The following is a 14,918-nucleotide window of genomic DNA, read 5'->3' on the forward strand; positions in this document are numbered from 1 at the left end:
GGATTATTTAAACCGTCTTGTTAAGCTACTGCGACCTACATAACTACTCCAAGGGGCATTAAAACCGTCTTGTTAAGCTACTGTAACCTCCACCACTCTTCCAAGGGGCATTTAAACTGTCTTGTTAAGCTACTGCAACATCCACGTCTTTTCCAAGGGGCATTAAAACCGTCTTGTTAAGCTAATGCGAACTCCACTATTTTTCCAAGGGGCATTAAACTGTCTTGTTAAGCTACTGCAACCTCCACGTCTCTTCCAAAGGGCATTCAAACCGTCTTGTTAAGCTACTGCGACCTCCAATTCTCTTCCAAGGGGCATTTAAACCGTCTTGTTAAGCTACTGCAACATCCACATCTCTTCCAATCGGCATTAAACCGTCTTGTTAAGCTACTGCGACCTCCACCACTTCTCCAAGAGGCATTAAAACCGTCTTGTTAAGCTACTGTAACCTCCACCGCTCTTCCAAGGGGCATTTAAACCAACTTGTTAAGCTAATGCAAACTCAATGTCTCTTCAAAGGGGCTTTTAAAACCGTCTTGTTAAGCTAATGCGACCTCCACCACTTTTCCAAGGATTATTTAAACCGTCTTGTTAAGCTACTGCGACCTACATAACTACTCCAAGGGGCATTAAAACCGTCTTGTTAAGCTACTGTAACCTCCACCACTCTTCCAAGGGGCATTTAAACTGTCTTGTTAAGCTACTGCAACATCCACGTCTTTTCCAAGGGGCATTAAAACCGTCTTGTTAAGCTAATGCGACCTCCACTATTTTTCCAAGGAGCATTAAACTGTCTTGTTAAGCTACTGCAACCTCCACGTCTCTTCCAAAGGGCATTCAAACCGTCTTGTTAAGCTAATGCGACCTCCACCACTTTTCCAAGGGGCATTAAAACAGTCTTGTTAAGCTATTGCAACCACCACGTCTTTTCCAAGGGGGATTAAAACCGTCTTGTTAAGCTAATGCGACCTCCACGTCTCTTCCAAGGGGCATTTAAAATGTCTTGTTAAGCTTCTGCAACCTCCATGTCTCTTCCAATGGGCATTAAAACCATCTTGTTAAGCAAATGCGACCTCCACCTTTTTTCCAACGGGCATTTAAATCGTCTTGTTAAGCTACTGCAAGCTCCACGTCTCTTCCAAATGGCTTTAAAATCGTCTCGTTAAGCTAATGCGACCTCCACCACTTCTCCATGGAGCATTAACACCGTCTTGTTAAGCTAATGCGACCTACACCATTTCTCCAAGGAGCATTAAAACCATCTTGTTAAGCTACTGTAACCTCCAACACTCTTCCAAGGGGCATTTAAACCGTCTTCTTAAGTTACTGCGACCTCCACAACTTCTCCAAGGGGCATTAAAACAATCTTGTTAAGCTACTGTAACCTCCACCATTCTTCCAAGGGGCATTTAAAGTGTCTTATTAAGCTACTGAGACGCACACCACTTCTTCATGGGGCATTAAAACCATCTTGTTAAGCTACTTCAACCTCCACGTCTCTTCCATGGGGCATTAAAACCGTCTTGTTAAGCTAATGCGACCTCCACCACTTTTCCAAGGGGCATTAAAACGGTCTTGTTAAGCTACTGCGACCTCCTTGTCTCTTCCAATTGTCATTTAAACCATCTTGTTAAGCTACTGTAACCTGCATTTCTCTTCCAAGGAGCATTAAAATCATCTTGTTAAGCTAATGAGACCTCCACCACTTTTCCAAGGGGCATTAATACCGTCTTGTTAAGCTACTGCGACCTCCAAGTCTCTTTCAAGGGGCATTTAAACCGTCTTGTTAAGCTACTGCAACATCCACATCTCTTCCAATCGGCATTAAACCGTCTTGTTAAGCTACTGCGACCTCCACCACTTCTCCAAGAGGCATTAAAACCGTCTTGTTAAGCTACTGTAACCTCTACCACTCTTCCAAGGGGCATTTAAACCAACTTGTTAAGCTAATGCAAACTCCATGTCTCTTCAAAGGGGCTTTTAAACCGTCTTGTTAAGCTAATGCGACCTCCACCACTTTTCCAAGGATTATTTAAACCGTCTTGTTAAGCTACTGCGACCTACATAACTACTCCAAGGGGCATTAAAACCGTCTTGTTAAGCTACTGTAACCTCCACCACTCTTCCAAGGGGCATTTAAACTGTCTTGTTAAGCTACTGCAACCTCCACGTCTCTTCCAAGGGGCATTAAAACCGTCTTGTTAAGCTAATGCGAACTCCACTACTTTTCCAAGGGGCATTAAACTGTCTTGTTAAGCTACTGCAACCTCCACGTCTCTTCCAAAGGGCATTCAAACCGTCTTGTTAAGCTAATGCGACCTCCACCACTTTTCCAAGGGGCATTAAAACAGTCTTGTTAAGCTATTGCAACCACCACGTCTTTTCCAAGGGGCATTAAAACCGTCTTGTTAAGCTAATGCGACCTCCACCACTTTTCCAAGGGGCATTAAAACCAACTTGTTAAGCTACTGCGACCTCCACGTCTCATACAAGGGGCATTTAAAATGTCTTGTTAAGCTTCTGCAACCTCCATGTCTCTTCCAATGGGCATTAAAACCATCTTGTTAAGCTAATGCGACCTCCACCTCTTTTCCAACGGGCATTTAAATCGTCTTGATAAGCTACTGCAAGCTCCACGTCTCTTCCAAATGGCTTTAAAACCGTCTCGTTAAGCTAATGCGACCTCCACCACTTCTCCATGGAGCATTAACACCGTCTTGTTAAGCTAATGCGACCTACACCACTTCTCCAAGGAGCATTAAAACCGTCTTGTTAAGCTCCTGTAACCTCCACCACTCTTCCAAGGGGCATTTAAACCGTCTTCTTAAGTTACTGCGACCTCCACAACTTCTCCAAGGGGCATTAAAACAATCTTGTTAAGCTACTGTAACCTCCACCATTCTTCCAAGGTGCATTTAAACCGTCTTGTTAAGCTACTGCGACGCACACCACTTCTTCATGGGGCATTAAAACCATCTTGTTAAGCTACTTCAACCTCCACGTCTCTTCCATGGGGCATTAAAACCGTCTTTTTAACCTAATGCGACCTCCACCACTTTTCCAAGGGGCATTAAAACCGTCTTGTTAAGCTACTGCAACCTCCACGTCTCTTCCAAGGGGCATTAAAACCGTCTTGTTAAGCTACTGCCACCTCCACGTCTCTTCCAAGGGGCATTAAAACCGTCTTGTTAAGCTAATGCGACCTCAACCACTTTTTCAAGGAGCATTTAAACCATCTTGTTAAGCTACTGCTATCTCCACGTCTCTTCCAAGGGGCATTAAAACCATCTTGTTAAGCTTCTGCGACCTACATAACACTCCAAGGAGCATTAAAACCACCTTGTTAAGCTACTGTAACCTCCACCACTCTTCCAAGGGGCATTTAAACAGTCTTGTTAAGCTACTGCAACCTCCACGTCTCTTCCAAGGGGCATTAAAACCGTCTTGTTAAGCTAATGCGACCTACATAACTTCTCCAAGGAGCATTAAAACCGCCTTGTTAAGCTACTGTAACCTCCACCACTCTTCCAAGGGGCATTTAAACTGTCTTGTTAAGCTACTGCAAAATCCACGTCTCTTCCAAGGGGCATTAAAACCGTCTTGTTAAGCTAATGCGACCTCAACCACTTTTTCAAGGAGCATTTAAACCATCTTTTTAAGCTACTGCTATCTCCACGTCTCTTCCAAGGGGCATTAAAACTGTCTTGTTAAGCTACTGCGACCTACATAACTACTCCAAGGAGCATTAAAACCGCCTTGTTAAGCTACTCTAACCTCCACCACTCTTCCAAGGGGCATTTAAACAGTCTTGTTAAGCTACTGCAACCTCCACGTCTCTTCCAAGGGGCATTAAAACCGTCTTGTTAAGCTAATGCGACCTCCACCACTTTTCCAAGGGGCATTAAAACTGTCTTGTTAAGCTACTGCAATCTCCACGTCTCTTCCAAGGGGCATTAAAACCGTCTTGTTAAGCTACTGCGACCTACATAACTACTCCAAGGGGCATTAAAACCGTCTTGTTAACCTACTGTAAACTCCACCACTCTTCCAAGGGGCATTTAAACTGTCTTGTTAAGCTACTGCAACCTCCACGTCTCTTCCAAGGGGCATTAAAACCATCTTGTTAAGCTAATGCGACCTCCACCACTTTTCCAAGGGGCATTAAACTGTCTTGTTAAGCTACTGCAACCTTCACGTCTCTTCCAAAGGGCATTAAAACCATCTTGTTAAGCTAATGCGACCTCCACCACTTTTCCAAGGGGCATTAAAACAGTCTTGTTAAGCTATTGCAACCACCACGTCTTTTCCAAGGGGCATTAAAACCGTCTTATTAAGCTAATGCGACCTCCACCACTTTTCCAAGGGGCATTAAAACCAACTTGTTAAGCTACAGCGACCTCCACGTCTCTTCCAAGGGGCATTTAAAATGTCTTGTTAAGCTTCTGCAACCTCCACGTCTCTTCCAAGGGGCATTAAATTCATCTTGTTAAGCTACTGTAACCTCCACCACTTTTCCAACGGGCATTTAAACCGTCTTGTTAAGCTACTGCAAGCTCCACGTCTCTTCCAAGGGGCTTTAAAACCATCTTGTTAAGCTAATGCGACCTCCACCACTTCTCCATGGGGCATTAAAACCGTCTTGTTAAGCTAATGCCACCTCCACCACTTTTCCAAGGAGCAATAAAACCATCTTGTTAAGCTACTGTAACCTCCACCACTTTTCCAAGGGGCATTTAAACCGTCTTTTTAAGTTACTGCGACCTCCACAACTTCTCCAAGGGGCATTAAAACAATCTTGTTAAGCGACTGAAACCTCCACCATTCTTCCAAGGGGCATTTAAACCGTCTTGTTAAGCTACTGCGACGCACACCACTTCTTCATGGGGCATTAAAACCATCTTGTTAAGCTACTGTTAGCTCCACCACTCTTCCAATAGGCATTTAAACCGTCTTGTTAAGCTACTTCAACCTCCACGTCTCTTCCATGGGGCATTAAAACCGTCTTGTTAAGCTAATGCGACCTCCACCACTTTTCCAATGGCCATTGAAGAAGTCTTGTTTAGCTACTGCCACCTCCACGTCTCTTCCAAGGGGCATTAAATTCGTCTTGTTAAGCTAATGCGACCACAGGCACTATTCCAAGGGGCATTAAAACCGTCTTGTTAAGCTACTGTGACCTCCATGTCTTTTCCAAGGGACAATTAAACAATCTTGTCAAGCTACTGCTAACTCCACGTCTTTTCCAAGGGGTATTAAAACCGTATTCTTAAGCTAATGCGACCTCCACCACTTTTCCAAGAGGCATTAATACCGTCTTGTTAAGATACTCTAACCTCCACCACTCTACCAAGGGGCATTTAAACCGTCTTGTTAAACTACTGCAACCTCCACGTCTCTTCGAAGGGGCATTAAAACCGTCTTGTTAAGCTAATGCGACCTCCAGAACTTTTCCAAGGGGCATTAAAAACGTCTTGTGAAGCTACTCCAAACAACATGTCTCTTCCAAGGGGCATTTAAACTGTCTTGTAAAGCTACTGAAACCTCCACGTCTCTTCCAAGGGGCATTAAAACCGCTTTCTTAAGCTAATGCGACCTCCACCACTTCTCCATGGGGCATTAAAACTGTCTTGTTAAGCTACTGTATCCTCCACCACTCTTCCAAGGGGCATTTAAACTGGTTTTTTAAGCTACTGCAACCTCCACGTCTCTTCCTAAGGGCATGAAAACCATCTTATTAAGCTAATGCGACCTCCACCACTTTTCCAAGGGGCATTAAAACCGTCTTGTTAAGCTACTGCGACCTCCTTGTCTCTTCCAATTGTCATTTAAACCATCTTGTTAAGCTACTGTATCCTCCATTTCTCTTCCAAGGGGCATTAAAACCATATTGTTAAGCTAATGCGACCTCTACCACTTTTCCAAGGAGCATTAATATCGTCTTGTTAAGCTACTGCGACCTCCAAGTCTCTTCCAAGGGGCATTTAAACCATCTTGTTAAGCTACTGCAACATCCACATCTCTTCCAAGGGGCATTAAACAGTCTTGTTAAGCTACTGCGACCTCCACACTTCTCCAAGAGGCATGAAACCGTCTTGTTAAGCTACTGTAACCTCCACCACTCTTCCAAGGGGCATTTAAACCAACTTGTTAAGCTAATTGTAACGGGTCTGGGAGGCGGAACCTCTGGGCTACAATACAAGGGGGCGGTCCTTGTAAGGGAGCGGGTGGCGACCAGGCAGGTAGTCACAGGAGGTGACCAGGACAGTCTCTGGGTGTACGGGCAGGAGGACACGGCAAGTGATCGGGGCAGTCTCTGGATAAAGGGTAGGTACGACCTGTGATGGCTGAACCTCCAGGTAGGCTAGCAAGGCAGATGAAGAATGTGTGCTCCCAGGTGAGCAAGCGAGAGTCTCTGGAATAGCAGGTGGTCACAGCACGTGACGGCGGAGCCTCCAGGTAGGCAAGCAGGCAGGTAACGGAGAAGCGCTCCCAGGTGAGCGGGCAAGAGTCTCAGGAATAGCTGGTGGTCACAGCACGTGACAGCGGAGCCTCCGGGCAGGCAAGCAGGCAGGTAGCGGAGAAGCGCTCCCAGGTGAGCGGGCAAGAGTCTCTGGAATAGCTGGTGGTCACAGCACGTGACAGCGGAGCCTCCGGGTAGGCAAGCAGGCAGGTAGCGGAGAAGCGCTCCCAGGTGAGCGGGCAAGAGTCTGGAGTAGCTGGTGGTCACAGCACGTGACAGCGGAGCCTCCGGGCAGGCAAGCAGGCAGGTAACGGAGAAGCGCTCCCAGGTGAGCGGGCAAGCTGGTCCATAGACAGACTGACCGGAGTTGTAAGGCAGACCGTCGGACCTCAGGCAAGCAGGCAGGTAGCTGAGGTGCGCTCCCAGGTGAGCGGGCAGGCTGGTCCTTAGACAGACTGACAGGAGTAGTAAGGCAGACCGTCGGACCTCAGACTAGCAGACAGGTAGCAAGTAATCAGGCAGGAATCTGACAGGTAACTGGCAGGTAACTGGCAACGGGACCTGAGGGCTGAAGCACAGGTGAGACACAGGTGCAAACAACATTGCTCGGGCACCTCCATTTTGGAGGAGGTGCCTTATATATGATGAAGTCCTCCGGCCATTGGCCGGGGACTCCTTAGGACGGCGCGCGCGGCCCCTTTAAGAGGAGGGGAGCGCGCGCGCGCGCGCCCTAAGCACAGGGGCCGGGAAGGAGCGCGCGCTGAGAGCAGAGCGGGAGGAGGACGCCGGGAAGGAGCGCGCGCTGACAGCAGAGCGGGAGAGGGACGCCGGGCACGGGGCAGAGCGGTGAGGGGAGCAGCGTCCCTGCCTAGCAGAGGACAGGGACGCCGGCACTACACTAATGAACCTCCATGTCTCTTCAAAGGGGCTTTTAAACCGTCTTGTTAAGCTAATGCGACCTCCAGCACTTTTCCAAGGATTATTTAAACCGTCTTGTTAAGCTACTGCAACCTCCACGACTCTTCCAAGGGGCATTAAAACCGTCTTCTTAAGCTTCTGCAAACTCCACCACTTCTCCAAGTGGTATTAAAAACGTCTTGTTAAGCTACTGCAACCTCCACGTCTATTCCAAGGGGCATTAAAACCATCTTGTTAAGCTACTGCAACCTCCACGTCTCTTCCAAGGGGCAATAAAACAGTCTTGTTAAGTTATTTCAACCTCCACCACTTCTCCAAGGGGCATTAAAATCGTCTTGTTAAGCTACTGCAACCACCATGTCTCTTACAAGGGGCATTAAAACAATCTTGTTAAGCTAATGCAACCTCCACCGCTGTTCCAAGGGGCATTAAAACCATCTTGTTAAGCTACTGCAACCTCCATGTCTCTTCCAAGGGGCATTTAAACCGTCTTGTAAAGCTACTTCAACCTCCACGTCTCTTTCAAGGGGCATTAAAACCGTCTTGTTAAGCTAATGCGACCTCCAAAACTTTTTCATGGAGCATTTAAACCGTCTTGTTAAGCTACTGCAATCTCCACGTCTCTTCCAAGGGGCATTAAAACCGTCTTGTTAAGCTACTGCGACCTACATAACTACGCCAAGGGGCATTAAAACCATCTTGTTAAGCTACTGTAACCTCCACCACTCTTCCAAGGGGCATTTAAACTGTCTTGTTAAGCTACTGCAACCTCCACGTCTCTTCCAAGGGGCATTAAAACCGTCTTGTTAAGCTAATGCGACCTCCACCCCTTTTCCAAGGGGCATTAAAATGTCTTCTTAAGCTACTGCAACCTCCACGTCTGTTCCAAAGGGCATTAAAACGGTCTTGTTAAGCTAATGCGACCTCCACGTCTCTCCCAAGGGGCATTAAAACTGTCTTGTTAAGCTACTGCCACCTCCACGTCTCTTCCAAGGGGCATTAAAACCGTCTTTTAAGCTAATGCAACAACGACCACTTTTCCAAGGGGCATTAAAACAGTCTTGTTAAGCTATTGCAACCACCACGTTTTTTCAAAGGGGCATTAAAACCGTCTTGTTAAGCTAATACGACCTCGACCACTTTTTCCAAGGGGCATTAAAACCAACTTGATAAGCTACTGCGACCTCCATGTCTCTTCCAAGGGGCATTTAAAATGTCTTGTTAAGCTTCTGCAACCTCCACGTCTCTTTCAAGGGGCATTAAAACCGTCTTGTTAAGCTAATGCGACCTCCAAAACTTTTTCATGGAGCATTTAAACCGTCTTGTTAAGCTACTGCAATCTCCACGTCTCTTCCAAGGGGCATTAAAACCGTCTTGTTAAGCTACTGCGACCTACATAACTACGCCAAGGGGCATTAAAACCATCTTGTTAAGCTACTGTAACCTCCACCACTCTTCCAAGGGGCATTTAAACTCTCTTTTTAAGCTACTGCAACCTCCACGTCTCTTCTAAGGGGCATTAAAACGTCTTGTTAAGCTAATGCGACCTCCACCACTTTTCCAAGGGGCATTAAACTGTCTTGTTAAGCTACTGCAACCTCCACGTCTGTTCCAAAGGGCATTAAAACGGTCTTATTAAGCTAAAGCGACCTCCATGTCTCTTCCAAGGGGCATTAAAACTGTCTTGTTAAGCTACTGCCACCTCTACGTCTCTTCCAAGGGGCATTAAAACCGTCTTTTAAGCTAATGCAACAACCACCACTTTTCCAAGGGGCATTAAAACAGTCTTGTTAAGCTATTGCAACCACCACGTTTTTTCAAAGGGGCATTAAAACCGTCTTGTTAAGCTAATACGACCTCCACCACTTTTTCCAAGGGGCATTAAAACCAACTTGATAAGCTACTGCGACCTCCATGTCTCTTCCAAGGGGCATTTAAAATGTCTTGCTAAGCTCCTGCAACCTCCACGTCTCTTTCAAGGGGCATTAAAACCATCTTGTTAAGCTAATGCGACCTCCACCACTTTTCCAACGGGCATTAAAACCGTCTTGTTAAGCTACTGCAAGCTCCACGTCTCTTCCAAGGGGCTTTAAAACCGTCTTGTTAAGCTAATGCGACCTCCACCACTTCTCCATGGGGCATTAAAACCGTCTTGTTAAGCTAATGTAACCTCCACCACTTCTCCAAGGAGCATTAAAACCATCTTGTTAAGCTACTGTATCCTCCACCACTCTTCCAAGGGGCATTTAAACCGTCTTCTTAAGTTACTGCGACCTCCACAACTTCTCCAAGGGGAATTAAAACAATCTTGTTAAGCTACTGTAACCTCCACCATTCTTTTAAGGGGTCATTTAAACCGTCTTGTTAAGCTACTGCGACGCCCACCACTTCTTCATGGGGCATTAAAACCATCTTGTTAAGCTACTGTAAGCTCCACCACTCTTCCAAGGGGCATTTAAACCATCTTGTTAAGCTACTTCAACCTCCACGTCTCTTCTATGGGGCATTAAAACCGTCTTGTTAAGCTACTGCAACCTCCACGTCTCTTCCAAGGGGCATTAAAACTGTCTTGTTAAGCTACTGCCACCTCAACGTCTCTTCCAAGGGGCATTAAATTTGTCTTGTTAAGCTAATGCAACCACAGCCACTATTCCAAGGGGCATTAAAACCGTCTTGTTAAGCTACTGCGACCTCCATGTCTTTTCCAAGGGACAATTAAACCATCTTGTTAAGCTACTGCTAACTCCACGTCTTTTCCAAGGGGTATTAAAACCGTCTTCTTAAGCTAATGCGACCTCCACCACTTTTCCAAGAGGCATTAATACCGTCTTGTTAAGCTACTGTAACCTCCACCACTCTACCAAGGGGCATTTAAACCATCTTGTTAAGCTACTTCAACCTCAATGTCTATTCCAAGGGGCATTAAAACTGTCTTGTTAAGCTAATGCGACCTCCAGAACTTTTCCAAGTGGCATTAAAAACGTCTTGTTAAGCTACTCCAACCAATATATCTCTTCCAAGGGACATTAAAACCTTCTTGTTAAGCTAATGCAACCTCCATCACTTTTGCAAGGGCATAAAAACCATCTTGTTAAGCTACTGCCACCTCCGTGTCTCTTCCAAGGGGCATTTAAACCGTCTTGTAAAGCTACTGAAACCTCCACGTCTCTTCCAAGGTGCATTAAAACCGTCTTGTTAAGCTAATGCGACCTCCACCACTCTTCCAAGGGGCATTTAGACTGTCTTGTTAAGCTACTGCAACCTCCACGTCTCTTCCAAGGGGCATTAAAACCGTCTTGTTAAGCTAATGTGACCTCCACCACTTCTCCAAGGAGCATTAAAACCGTCTTGTTAAGCTTCTGTAACCTCCACCACTCTTCCAAGGGGCAGAAAAACAGTCTTTTTAAGCTACTGCGACGCCCACCACTACTTCATGGGGCATTAAAACCGTCTTGTTAAGCTACTGTAACCTCCATCTCTCTTCCAAGAGTCATTTAAACGTCTTGTTAAGCTACTGCAACCTTCACGTCTTTTCCATGGGGCATTAAAACCATCTTGTTAAGCCAATGCGACCCCCACCACTTTTCCAAGGGGCATTAAAACCATCTTGTTAAGCTAATGCGACCTCCACATCTCTTCCAAGGGGCATTAAAACCGTCTTCTTAAGCTACTGCAACCTCCACGTCTCTTCCAAGGAGCATTAAATCCATCTTGTTAAGCTTATGCGACAACCGCCACCATTCCAAGGGGCATTAAAAACCGTCTTGTTAAGCTACTGCGACCTCTATGTCTCTTCCAAGGGACATTTAAGCCATCTTGTTAAGCTACTGCTAACTCCACGTCTTTTCCAAGGGGTATTAAAGCTGTCTTCTTAATCTAGTGCGACCTCCACCACTTTTCCAAGAGGCATTAAAACCGTCTTATTAAGCTACTGTAACCTCCGCCACTCTTCCAAGGGGCATTTAAACCATCTTGTTAAGCTATTGCAACATCCACGACTCTTCCAAGGGCCATTAAAACCGTCTTGTAAAGCTAATGCGACCTCCACCACTTTTCCAAGGGGCATTAAAATGGTCTTGTTAAGCTACTGCAACCACCATGTCTCTTCCAAGGGGCATTAAAACCATCTTGTTAAGCAAATGCAACCTCCACCACTTTTCCAATGGGCATTAAAACCATCTTGTTAAGCTACTGCGACCTCTATGTCACTTCCAAGGGGGCATTTAAACCATCTTGTAAAGCTACTGCAACCTCCACGTCTCTTCTAAGGGGCATTAAAACCATCTTGTAAAGCTAATGCGACCTCTACCACTTTTCCAAGAGGCATTAAAATCGTCTTGTTAAGCTACTGCAACAACCATGTCTCTTCCAAGGGGCATTAATACCGTCTTGTTAACCTACTGCAACCTCCACGTCTCTTCCAAGGGGCATGAAAACCGTCTTGTTAAGCTACTGCCACCTCCACGTCTCTTCCAAGGGGCATTAAATCCGTCTTGTTAAGCTAATGCGACCACCGCCACTTTTCCAAGGGGCATTAAAACCGCCTTGTTATGCTTCTGCGACCTCCATGTCTCTTCCAAGGGACAATCAAACCATCTTGTTAAGCTACTGCTAACTCCACGTCTTTTCCAAGGGGTATTAAAACCGTCTTCTTAAGCTAATGCGACCTCCACCACTTTTCCAAGAGGCATTATTGCCGTCTTGTTAATCTAATGTAACCTCCACCACTCTACCATGGGGCATTTAAACCGCCTTGTTAAGCTACTGCAACCACCATGTCTCTTCCAAGGGGCATTAAAACAGTATTGTTAAGCTAATGCCACCTCCATCACTTTTCCAAGGGGCATTAAAACCATCTTGTTAAGCTACTGTGACCTCCATGTCTCTTTCAATGGGCATTTAAACCGTCTTGTAAAGGAACTGCAACATCCACGTCTCTTCCAAGGGGCATTTAAACCGTCTTGTTAAGCTAATGCGACCTCAACCACTTTTTCAAGTAGCATTTAAACCGTCTTGTTAAGCTTCTGCAATCTCCACGTCTCTTCCAAGGGGCATTAAAACCGTCTTGTTAAGCTACTGCGACCTACAAAACTACTCCAAGGAGCATTAAAACTGTCTTGTTGAGCTACTGCAACCTCCACGTCTCTTCCATGGGGCGTTAAAACCATCTTGTTAAGCTAATGCGACCTCCACCCCTTTTCCAAGGGGCATTAAAACCGTATTGTTAAGCTACTGCAACCACCACGTCTCTTCCAAGGGGCATTAAAACAGTCTTGTTAAGCTAATGCGACCTACACCACTTTTCCAAGGGGCATTAAAACCATCTTGTTAAGCTACTGCGACCTCCATGTCTCTTCCAAGGGGCATTTAAACTGTCTTGTAAAGCTACTGCAACCTCCACGTCTCTTCCAAGGGGCATTAAAACCGTCTTCTTAAGCTAATGTGACCTCCACCACTCTCCAAGGAGCATTAAAACCGTCTTGTTAAGCTACTGTAGCCTCCTTCACTCTTCCAAGGGGCGTTTAAACCATCTTGTTAAGTTACTGCGACCTCCACCACTTTTCCAAGGGGCATTAAAACCGTCTTGTTAAGCTACTGCAGCCTCCACGTCTCTTCCAAGGGGCATGAAAACCGTCTTGTTAAGCTAATGTGACCTCCACCACTTCTCCAAGGAGCATTAAAACCGTCTTGTTAAGCTACTGTAACCTCCTTCACTCTTCCAAGGGGCGTTTAAACCATCTTGTTAAGTTACTGCGACCTCCACCACTTTTCCAAGGACCATTAAAACCGTCTTGTTAAGCTTCTGTAACCTCCACCACTCTTCCAAGGGGCAGGAAAACCGTCTTGTTAAGTTACTGCAACGCCCACCACTACTTCATGGGGCAATAAAACCGTCTTGTTAAGCTACTGCAACCTCCATGTCTTTTCCATGGGGCATTAAAACCATCTTGTGAAGCTAATGCGACACCCACCACTTTTCCAAGGCGCATTAAAACCGTCTTGTTAAGCTACTGCGACCCCCACATCTCTTCCACGAGGCATTAAAGCCGTCTTGTTAAGCTACTGCAACCTCCACGTCTCTTCCAAGGGGCATTAAATCCATCTTGTTAAGCTAATGCGACCATCGCCATTATTCCAAGGGGCATTAAAACCGTCTTGTTAAGCTACTGCGACCTCTATGTCTCTTCCAAGGGGCATTAAAACCGTCTTGTTAAGCTACTGTAACCTCCATCACTCTTTCAAGAGGCATTTAAACCGTCTTGTTAAGCTACTGCAACCTCCATGTCTTTTCCATGGGGCATTAAAACCATCTTGTTAAGCTAATGCGACCCCCACCACTTTTCCAAGGGGCATTAAAACCGTCTTGTTAAGCTACTGCGACCCCCACGTCTCTTCCACGGGGCATTAAAACCGTCTTGTTAAGCTACTTCAACCTCCACGTCTCTTCCAAGGGGCATTAAATCCATCTTGTTAAGCTAATGCGACCATCGCTATTATTTCAAGGGGCATTAAAACCGTCTTGTTAAGCTACTGCGACCTCTATGTCTCTTCCAAGGGGCATTAAAACCGTCTTGTTAAGCTACTGTAACCTCCACCACTCTTCCAAGGGGCATTTAAACCATCTTGTTAAGCTTCTGAAACCTCCACGTCTCTTCCAAGGGGCATTAAAACCGTCTTGTAAAACTAATGCGACCTCCTCCACTTTTCCAATGGGCATTTAAATCGACTTGTTAAGCTACTGCAACCTCCACGTCTCTTCCAAGGGGCATTAAAACCGTCTTGTTAAGATAATGCGACCTCCACCCCTTTTCCAAGGGGCATTAAAATGTCTTCTTAAGCTACTGCAACCTCCACGTCTGTTCCAAAGTGCATTAAAACGGTCTTGTTAAGCTAATGCGACCTCCACGTCTCTCCCAAGGGGCATTAAAACTGTCTTGTTAAGCTACTGCCACCTCCACGTCTCTTCCAAGGGGCATTAAAACCGTCTTTTAAGCTAATGCAACAACGACCACTTTTCCAAGGGGCATTAAAACAGTCTTGTTAAGCTATTGCAACCACCACGTTTTTTCAAAGGGGCATTAAAACCGTCTTGTTAAGCTAATACGACCTCGACCACTTTTTCCAAGGGGCATTAAAACCAACTTGATAAGCTACTGCGACCTCCATGTCTCTTCCAAGGGGCATTTAAAATGTCTTGTTAAGCTTCTGCAACCTCCACGTCTCTTTCAAGGGGCATTAAAACCGTCTTGTTAAGCTAATGCGACCTCCAAAACTTTTTCATGGAGCATTTAAACCGTCTTGTTAAGCTACTGCAATCTCCACGTCTCTTCCAAGGGGCATTAAAACCGTCTTGTTAAGCTACTGCAGCCTCCACGTCTCTTCCAAGGGGCATGAAAACAGTCTTGTTAAGCTAATGTGACCTCCACCACTTCTCCAAGGAGCATTAAAACCGTCTTGTTAAGCTACTGTAACCTCCTTCACTCTTCCAAGGGGCGTTTAAACCATCTTGTTAAGTTACTGCGACCTCCACCACTTTTCC

This window comes from Phyllobates terribilis, unplaced genomic scaffold (assembly GCF_046119375.1).
Source record: "Phyllobates terribilis strain yellow unplaced genomic scaffold, ASM4611937v1 Scaffold_1__5_contigs__length_1240528914, whole genome shotgun sequence".
Lineage (NCBI taxonomy): Eukaryota > Metazoa > Chordata > Amphibia > Anura > Dendrobatidae > Phyllobates > Phyllobates terribilis.